The sequence below is a fragment of the Arachis hypogaea genome, chromosome 19 (assembly GCF_003086295.3).
Source record: "Arachis hypogaea cultivar Tifrunner chromosome 19, arahy.Tifrunner.gnm2.J5K5, whole genome shotgun sequence".
NCBI classification, from domain to species: Eukaryota; Viridiplantae; Streptophyta; class Magnoliopsida; order Fabales; family Fabaceae; genus Arachis; species Arachis hypogaea.
Window position 1 is genome coordinate 142,171,990 of NC_092054.1, and position 10,619 is coordinate 142,182,608.

A 10,619-nucleotide genomic window follows, 5' to 3' on the forward strand; every position below is an offset into this window, starting at 1 on the left:
AGCCACAGCTAATATCACTAGTGGAGAATCATTGTTCCTTTGGAGGAAGTGCTAATGAAGACCCAAACCAACATCTCACAAAATTCTTGAGAATTTGTGACACTGTGAAGTCCAATGGAGTCCAGGAAGATGCCTATAAACTGCTTTTGTTCCCATTTTCACTTAGGGATAAAGCAGCTAAGTGGCTGGAATCATTCCCAAGGGGGAGTCTAACAACATGGGATGAGGTGGAAAGCAAGTTTCTGGCACGTTTCTACCCTCCACAAAAGGTCAATAGGCTTCGATCTGAGGTTCAGACTTTTAGACAACAAGATGGTGAAACTCTCTACGAGGCATGGGAGAGATTCAAGGACTTGACAAGGAAATGCCCACCAAACATGTTCCATGATTGGGTGCAACTGCACATCTTCTATGATGGGCTCTCTTATGAATCAAGGAAGGCTGTAGACCATTCATCAGGAGGTTCATTGAACAGGAAAAAGACTGTGGAAGAAGCCATTGAAGTGATCGAGACAGTGGCTGAGAATGAGTACTACTATGCATCAGAAAGGCACAACACTAAGGGAGTCATGGAGCTGAACCAGGTTGATACAATTCTAGCCCAAAACAAGGTGTTTGCCAAGCAACTAACAGAGCTTACCAGGCAATTAGAAACAAAGCAAGTGGCTGCAATACACACACAAGATCAAGAGGAAGTAGGCATTGAAGGAGGTGATTGGGATGAGGCCAACTATGTGGGAAACCAACAAAGGCAATCATATGATCCACATTCCAACACTTACAACCCAGGCTGGAGAAACCACCCAAACTTTGGGTGGGGAAACCAACAAACCCAACCACAAAACCACAAACCTTACAACCACAATCAACATAACAATTCCACATACCAAAACTCCAACCAAAGATCATACCAAGCCACACAAAACACTTACCCCCAACCATCATATCATGGCCAAAATAATCAACATACCCAACCTAATCCGAACCAACAATTTCAAGATCAATTAAACCGGATAGAAGGAATGCTTGCAACCATGAGCCAAGACATAATTGAATTGAAAGCTTTTAAGGAAGAAGTAAATTCTAACTTGCAAAACCAAGGAGCTGCCATCCAGAAGCTAGAAAATCAAATTTTGTATTTGACTAAGCAAGCCCCTGGGACAAGCGGTTCTCATGCTGCCAAGGCTATAGCAAGGGAAGAATGTAAGGCCATAACCCTCAGAAGTGGAAAGAATCTAAAGGAGATCTCAAGGGAAACCACAGAGGATGAAGCAAAGGAAAATGTGAAAGACAAAGAACAAGGACAATCTTTTACACCGTTTGCAACAAAAGAAAAAGAAAAAGAGGTCCTGAAGCCTTACACACCAAAAGCACCTTATCCTCAACGTTTGATGAAAAGTGAAAAGGATGGCCAATTCTCCAGGTTCTTGGAGATTTTCAAGAAGCTTCAAATCAACATTCCCTTTGCTGAGGCAATAGAGCAAATGCCACTCTATGCAAAATTCTTAAAAGAATTAATGACCAAGAAGAGAAGCTGGAGAAATGAGGAAACTGTGTTGTTAACTGAAGAATGCAGTGCCATCATTCAGCACAAATTGCCTCAGAAATTGAAGGACCCAGGCAGTTTCCAAATCCCCTGCATCATAGGAGAAGTCATGGTGGAGAAGGCCTTGTGTGACTTAGGGGCCAGCATCAATTTGATGTCGCTAACAATGATGAGAAGAATGAAAATTGAGGAAGCCAAACCAACAAGAATGGCCCTCCAATTGGCAGATCGAACTTTTAAATTCCCTCATGGGATAGTTGAGGATTTGTTGGTGAAAGTGGGAGAATTTATATTTCCTGCTGATTTTGTGGTGTTAGATATGGAGGAAGAAGCCAAAGCTTCAATAATTCTGGGAAGACCCTTCCTAGCTACTGCTGGAGCCCTCATAGATGTACAAAAGGGTGAACTCACTCTTAGACTACATGATGAGAAATTGGTGTTTAATGTATTCAAGGCAATGAGCTATCCATCAGAATCACTAAGGGAATGCATGAGGGTTGATGTAGTGGACATTGCAGTACAAGAAACTTTCGAGGAAACAATAAAGGAAGTGGCAGAGGAGGAGTTCACCAAGGATATTGAAGTTAGTGATATCAAGGGTGCTGACACAACCATGCTAAGCATGCCAGAGAAAGTGAAAGAAGAAAAGGAAGCACCAAAACCTGAGCTCAAAGCATTGCCCCCTAATCTCAAGTATGCATACTTGGGTGGTGATGAGAGTCACCCTGTTATCATTAGCTCGGCCTTGAGCCAAGAACAGGAAGAAGAATTGATCAAGGTGCTGCAAACTCATCAAGATGCCATTGGATGGACCCTAGCTGATTTGAAGGGGATAAGTTCATCCATATGCATGCATAAAATCTTGTTAGAAGAGGATGCTAGACCCTCCATTCAAGTTCAGAGAAGATTGAATCCCGTCATGAAAGAAGTGGTACAAAAGGAAGTCAAGAAGTTATGGCAGGCAGGGGTAATCTACCCCATTTCTGATAGCCCATGGGTTAGTCCCATCCATGTAGTTCCAAAGAAAGGTGGCATAACTGTGGTGCCAAATGAGAAGAACGAACTCATACCCACAAGAACCGTTACTGGATGGAGGATGTGCATAGACTACAGGAAGCTCAATGAAGCCACCAGAAAAGATCATTTCCCACTCCCATTCATGGATCAGATGCTTGAAAGGCTTGCCGGACATGCTTACTATTGCTTCTTGGATGGATATTCAGGCTACAACCAAATAGTAGTTGATCCTAGTGATCAAGAGAAAACATCATTTGTTTGTCCATATGGAGTTTTTGCTTATAGACGCATGCCCTTTGGATTGTGCAATGCACCTGCCACTTTCCAAAGATGCATGCTGTCCATCTTTTCGGACATGATTGAAAAATTTATTGAGGTCTTCATGGACGATTTTTCTGTGTTTGGGGATTCTTTTCCCAGCTGCCTACACCACCTTGCCTTGGTGCTTAAGAGGTGCCAAGAGACTAACCTAGTATTAAACTGGGAAAAGTGTCATTTCATGGTCACAGAAGGAATAGTCCTTGGCCACAAAATCTCTAATAGAGGCATGGAGGTGGACAGAGCTAAGGTGGAAATCATTGAAAAACTACCTCCACCAAGTAATGTCAAGGCGGTTAGGAGCTTTTTGGGACACGCTGGTTTTTACAGAAGGTTTATTAGAGACTTTTCTAAAATAGCCAAACCTTTGAGTAACTTGCTTGTCTCTGATACACCCTTTGTATTTGATAAAAATTGCATGCTAGCCTATGAACTTTTGAAGCAAAAACTTTCCTCTGCACCTATCATTGCCCCACCTGATTGGAACTTACCTTTTGAACTGATGTGTGATGCATCAGACCTTGCTATTGGGGCAGTGTTAGGACAAAGGAAAGATAATTTGGTACATGTGATTTATTATGCCAGTAAAGTCTTGAATGCTAACCAAAGGAATTACACAACCACTGAAAAAGAACTCTTGGCAATAGTCTTTGCATTTGAAAAATTTAGATCTTATCTCATTGGATCTAAAGTCATTGTCTTCACTGATCATTCAGCTTTAAAATATTTACTTGCTAAACAAGAATCTAAACCGAGACTTATTAGATGGGTTCTTTTGTTGCAGGAATTTGACATTGAAATCAAAGACAAGAAGGGTGTAGAGAACAAGGTGGCAGATCATTTATCAAGGATACCATGTGAAGAAGGAAGCACACAAAGCACACATGTAAATGAGTGCTTCCCTGATGAACAACTCATGGTAATTCACAAAGCACCCTGGTTTGCAGACATAGCAAACTTCAAGGCCACTGGGAGTTTACCTTTGGAATTTAACAAACATCAAAGGAAGAAATTGGTAAATGATGCCAAATACTTCATCTGGGACGAACCATACTTGTTCAAAAAATGTTCCGATGGCATACTCAGAAGATGCATACCCGAGGAAGAAGGAAGGGAAGTTTTATGGGACTGCCATGGCTCCACTTATGGAGGGCACTTTGCAGGAGAAAGAACAGCAGCTAAGGTGTTGCAGTGTGGTTTTTATTGGCCCACTATCTTCAAAGATGCAAAAGAATTAGTGAAGCAATGCCATGAATGCCAGAAAGCTGGGAACCTGCCAAGAAGAAATGAAATGCCACAACAATTCATTCTGGAACTTGAATTGTTTGATGTATGGGGGATAGATTTCATGGGACCATTTCCCTCCTCATACACAAATAATTACATTCTTGTGGCAGTAGACTATGTCTCTAAATGGGTTGAAGCAATAGCAACTCCAACCAATGATAATAAGGTAGTCATGAACTTCCTCAGAAAACACATTTTTTGCCATTTTGGGGTTCCAAGAGCAATCATCAGTGATGGAGGGAGCCACTTCTGCAACAAATCATTAGAGGCATTGCTCCTAAAATATGGAGTCAAACACAGGGTAGCCACACCATACCATCCACAGACAAGTGGGCAAGCCGAAATATCTAACAGAGAACTCAAAAGAATCCTGGAAAAAACTGTGGGAACTTCAAGGAAGGACTGGTCGCTTAAGCTAGATGATGCTCTTTGGGCATATAGGACAGCTTTCAAAACACCAATTGGAATGTCTCCTTACCAACTAGTATATGGAAAAGCTTGCCATCTGCCACTGGAGTTGGAGCACAAGGCATACTGGGCCTTGAAACTTCTGAACTTGGACAACAAAGCCGCTGGAGAAAAAAGGAAGCTGCAAATTCAAGAGTTGGAAGAATTCAGAGCTGAAGCTTATGAGAATGCCAAAATTTACAAAGAAAGAGCAAAGAAGAAGCATGACAGCAACATAGCCCCAAGGAAATTTGAAGAAGGGCAAAAAGTATTGCTCTACAATTCTAGGCTGAAGCTATTTCCAGGGAAGCTAAAATCAAGGTGGTCTGGACCATTCCTTGTCACCAAGGTCTCCAATTATGGACAAGTAGAAATCATGGAAGAAAAGTCACAACGAACCTTCATTGTTAACGGTCAAAGACTCAAACATTACTTGGGAGATGTGGAGGAGAAGGACAAAGTTAAATATCACCTCAACTGAGGAAGCTGACCGTCAAGCTAATGACGTTAAAGAAGCGCTTGTTGGGAGGCAACCCAACCTGAGGTAATACCTTGTTGCTGTTTCTTTTATTTGTTTCAATAAAGAGGGTAAAGTAGTTTCTGTGCATTGCAAAGAATTAAGTTTGGTGTTTCACACCAAACAATGAATTCATGGATCAATAAGTCAAAGGGGAATGTGTGACTCTAAGTTTGGTGTTCCACCATAAAGATCAACTGAACACAACAACCTTTGAATTATATGAAAGGAACAACTATTCTAAGCAGTCACAGAAATGCTTAAAACCCTTAGTAGCAACATCATTCCAAGATAACTCAAGGATTCAAAGAACAGAGAGAAGTAAGTGGGAGACTAAGTTTGGTGTTCACACACCAACCTAAGAATCCGATACTTACCCACACATAGTTGAGCTAACCACTCAAGTGCTTGAGAAGCAAGCAACTTCATTACTCTTTGCAGGAAAAGAAACAAGAACCTTAAAGCATGAAGCAACATTTAGGAAGAAGAAGGAGAAATCAAATTGTTTCCTGACAACAAAGAGAAAACAAGGAATTTCACAAGGTGGTATTGTTCCTTGATAATTCTTTAAAAAGGGCAAACAAAAGCATGCGTGTTCTGGTTTAAACTGTAAATGTTGAATCTTTCTGGAATGTGTAGTTATTTTTTTAGTATGTCTGTTTGTTAATTGCTTTGAATAAAGTGAATGCCTAGATGTTTGGATATAACTTCACCTTCTTAAACAAGTGCGTGCCATGCTTGTTCTGTTTCCAAAAAAATAAAATAAAAGTTTGAACAAAAAGTAACTTGGCTAAATTAGTGACAAATCAAGTAGAATTAAGTGGTGGTATGCATGCTTGATTGTTTAGTCAGATCACTAAAATTAGAGTGTAGAATTATCATTTTTTATGTAGAAAGTGAAAATTGTCTATGGATCTTGATGAATAAATGTCTTTGGCCATGAAAAAGAGAAAAAAAAGAAAAAGAAAAAGCCACGGAAAAAGGCAACCAAAAAGCAAAAAAATGGAGAAAATAAGCTAGGTACCAATGGTTTGAACTTCTGAGACAAATGCCTGTGGTGTTTATGTATTAAGGATATGCTTGGATGAATAGGTTCTGAGGAGTGTTTCAACACTTGGTAACTTGGGTTAACTAACCCGGGATTATCGACCAAAAGTCCATTATCAAGAGCAACCTAAATACAAAACATTTAGTCACACAAAGAGGTGCTGGGCACCAATGTCTCAAGAAGAAATGTGAACTAAAATGCCTAAAGTGGATATGTGTAGTGCACTGATAAGAAAAAAGAAAATGCCAAAGGCTTGTGCAACACATGACACTAAGCAAACAAGGAGCAAAAGAAGCTCTAAGAAAAAGAAAAGAAAAACAAAGAAGAGAAAAGTGCCAAAGACATAGGAATAACAAGAGGCCATAGCAATGTTTGATGGATGCAATGGAAAAGTGATAATCCTACCTGATAAGTATGAAAAAGTGATGCTGCAACTTTCTGCATAAAACCCTTCTGATGAACTTCAATTGCTTGCTAATATAGCCTATGTAATTGCTTTCTGTTTCATACTTTCTTCTCAAATAACTCAGGACTTGCTTAGGGACAAGCAAGTATTAAGTTTGGTGTTGTGATGCCAAGGCATCATAGGCTAGTTTCACTAGCATTTTTCTGTTAGTTTTAGTTGTTTTATGCATTTTCTTGAGCTTAAAGTAACCAAAAATGGTTAAATGAAGAACAAAGCAATGAACCATCCAAACAACATGATTTTGATGCATATTCCATGAGTTTTAGTTATAATACTTAAATGCTATGAATGGAAGATTTCTCATGAAATTTTGCAAGACTTTGATGCAATTGTTTGGATGATTTCAGGGAAGAAGAGGCTAAGCAAGGAAGCAACAAAATCAATAAAGGAAGCTTGAATATCACATGTGGAGTTTAAGTTCCAGTTTAAGCCTAAACTGGAGCTTAAACGCCAAAATCATGAAGGATAAGGAATGCTGGGATTGAAGTTTAACCTCCAGTTTGACCTCAAACTGGAGGTTAAACGCCAGAATGAAGAGCCTCACTAAAGAAGCATTCCACGTTTAACCTCCAGTTTGACCTCAAACTGGAGGTTAAACGCCAGAATGAGTATGCCACCCAGGGAGGAGTTCCACGTTTAACCTCCAGTTTGACCTCAAACTGGAGGTTAAACGCCAGAACCAGGAAGAGTACCAGGGAGCCATTCCACGTTTAAGCTCCAGTTTGACTCAAACTGGAGCTTAAACGTGTTCGACAGCTTTTCTACTCCAGGGTTGCTCTCTCCATTTCCACGTTTAACCTCCAGTTTGACCTCAAACTGGAGGTTAAACGTGTTCGACACCTCCAGGGCTACCATTCTAAGCTTCCACGTTTAACCTCCAGTTTGACCTCAAACTGGAGGTTAAACGTGTTCGACCTCCAGTATGCCTCCACCCTTTTCCACGTTTAACCTCCAATTTGACCTCAAACTGGAGGTTAAACGTGTTCGACCTCCAGGGCTGCCCTTCCTATCTCCACGTTTAAGCTTCAGTTTAACCTTAAACTGAAGCTTAAACGTGTTCGACTACATGACTCTCCAGGGCTACCTTCTTCCATTTCCACGTTTAAGCTTCAGTTTAACCTTAAACTGAAGCTTAAACGTGCTTCTACAAAAGGCCTCACTGGGAGTGTCTGGTGTTTAAGCTGCAGTTTAAGCTTAAACTACAACTTAAACGCCACTCTTGGAAAAGGTTTCTGGGCCAAAAATATTGTGATTTAAGTTAGTCTTTGAGCATAAAGATTAACTTAAACTTACTTTGGTATGAAACCCAATTGAATATCATGGTTTATGGGATTGGGCCTGAAGGATTGATGAGTTTGAAATCTCAATTTATTGAGTCATGTGTCATTATTTGATTATCACTAAGTTGGCTCAATAAATGTTACAGGATTTGGATCAACAACCTCATCAAGATTATGGATCATAAACCCAAGGCAAAAGGAAAGCAAGGAGAGGCCTCAAAGCCCAAGAAGCACAACTGAAGCTCAATATAGAAAGTGTATAAATAGGATAGAAGTTAAGTTAGAGGGGACTTTTGGACTTTCACTTTTAGCTAGTTTTCCCTTTCTTTGTAATTGAATTCAGAGCTATGATTCACTAAACCCCCTTTCATTGGGTTAGGGAGCTCTATTGTAATTCAATGAATCAATAATAGTTTATCTTCCTCTTCAATCTTTTCTCTTGAATTTTGTTAGAAAGCTTCTCGATCTAATTCCATTGAGTAGTTGTCTTGGGAAAGAAACTACCCATACTTGGAATCCTTCGGAGCCTTGGGAAAGGAATGGAGGATTCATGCTAGAGAAGCTTCCTCACAGTGAATTGGATTGGGGTTTGGATGGATATTGTGACATGTAATCCTACCAAATTGTGGTTCATGAAACTGTGTGGTATAATCAGTGATCGAGCATCATCTCTTCTTATGAACATTTAAACCAAGGGATTGGGAATTTGTTTGTTTTTAGAGAGAATTGGTGAGCCAAGGGATTGGGATCCAATCATATAAGATTGCCAAGCAAAATTCAATGAATGCATTGGTTGAGGAAGAGATATACATGTTTTGATTCGGAGATTTCAATATCTCCTAAACCCAATGAATTCCCCATTTCTGACTTCCACTTTCTATTTACATTCTGCAACTCCATTCTTGCAATCACCCCCATTCCCTTTTAATTTCAGCAATTTACATTCTGCTCTTTAATTCATGCAATTTAAGATTCAGCCATTTAATTTTCTTGTCATTTACTTTTCCCGCCAATTTTACATTCCGCAATTCTCATCTCAAATCTTGATTCCGCTCAACTAGAACACACTTCTAATCCGAATTGCTCACTCAACCAATCCTTGTGGGATTCGACCTCACTCTATTGTGAGTTTTTACTTGACGACGATAACCGGTGCACTTGCCGGAAGGAATTTTGCCGATCGTGCAATTTCCTAAATCGTAGCATAACAAGTTTATGCGCATCAAGTTTATGGCGCCGTTGCCGGGGATTGGTTTTCGATTGACAATTCTCAAGTTGGAAGCTAACTAGATTGAGCAATTTTCTCTTACTTTGTTAATTCTGTTCTAGATACTTGTTGAATTTTAATTTCTGCACTTGGTTACATGCTTTCCTACTTTATGCCTTTAAATTCATGCAACTAACTCACTGACTCACTAACTGTTTGAATTAATTCCTCAATTGAGCTAACCATACTCTTCCATTAACCAAGAGTATTTCACTTGTTTGTGTTTGAGCTGTGTTCTTGTATGACAGGTAGGAGAGGAGAGACATCAACTCCTCCATATACCGAACCAGAGAGGACCCTTCATAGACTTAGAAGGGAAGCAAGAGGGAAGAGAGTAGTGGGAGAAGAGGAATCTGAAGGAGAATCTGAGGACAATTTTGAGGAAGCTTTAGATCTCAACATGGATAGAGAAGTTCACAACCATGAGAGAGCTGATGGAAACGATGCCATCCCTGAGAGGAGGGTTCTTAGTTCATACATAAACCCAACCTCTGGGAATTGTGGTAGTAGCATCCAGAAACCACCCATTCAGGCCAACAATTTTGAGCTCAAGCCACAGCTAATATCACTTGTGGAAAATCATTGTTCCTTTGGAGGAAGTGCTAATGAAGACCCAAACCAACATCTCACAAAATTCCTGAGAATTTGTGACACTGTGAAGTCCAATGGAGTCCAGGAAGATGCCTATAAACTGCTTTTGTTCCCATTTTCACTTAGGGACAAAGCAGCTAAGTGGCTGGAATCATTCCCAAGGGGGAGTCTAACAACATGGGATGAGGTGGAAAGCAAGTTTCTGGCACGTTTCTACCCTCCACAAAAGGTCAATAGGCTTCGATCTGAGGTTCAAACTTTTAGACAGCAAGATGGTGAAACTCTCTACGAGGCATGGGAGAGATTCAAGGACTTGACAAGGAGATGCCCACCAAACATGTTCCATGATTGGGTGCAACTGCACATCTTCTATGATGGGCTCTCTTATGAATCAAGGAAGGCTGTAGACCATTCATCAGGAGGTTCATTGAACAGGAAAAAGACTGTGGAAGAAGCCATTGAAGTGATCGAGACAGTGGCTGAGAATGAGTACTACTATGCATCAGAAAGGCACAACACTAAGGGAGTCATGGAGCTGAACCAGGTTGATACAATTCTAGCCCAAAACAAGGTGTTTGCCAAGCAACTAGCAGAGCTTACCAGGCAATTAGAAACAAAGCAAGTGGCTGCAATACACACACAAGATCAAGAGGAAGTAGGCATTGAAGGAGGTGATTGGGATGAGGCCAACTATGTGGGAAACCAACAAAGGCAATCATATGATCCACACTCCAACACTTACAACCCAGGCTGGAGAAACCACCCAAACTTTGGGTGGGGAAACCAACAAACCCAACCACAAAACCACAAACCTTACAACCACAACCAACATAAC

The 10,619-nt window shown here is 40.5% G+C and overlaps 2 non-coding genes across 2 annotated transcripts; both read right to left on the reverse strand.

Moving 5' to 3' along the window:
• Window positions 1–275: 275 nt before the first annotated feature.
• On the reverse strand, window positions 276–379 carry LOC112781868 (small nucleolar RNA R71). The gene has a single exon (XR_003192620.1). It is a non-coding gene; the product is annotated as a small nucleolar RNA R71 (small nucleolar RNA).
• A 9,640-nt stretch (window positions 380–10,019) lies between these two features.
• On the reverse strand, window positions 10,020–10,123 carry LOC112781625 (small nucleolar RNA R71). The gene has a single exon (XR_003192390.1). It is a non-coding gene; the product is annotated as a small nucleolar RNA R71 (small nucleolar RNA).
• Between the last annotated feature and the right edge of the window lie 496 nt (window positions 10,124–10,619).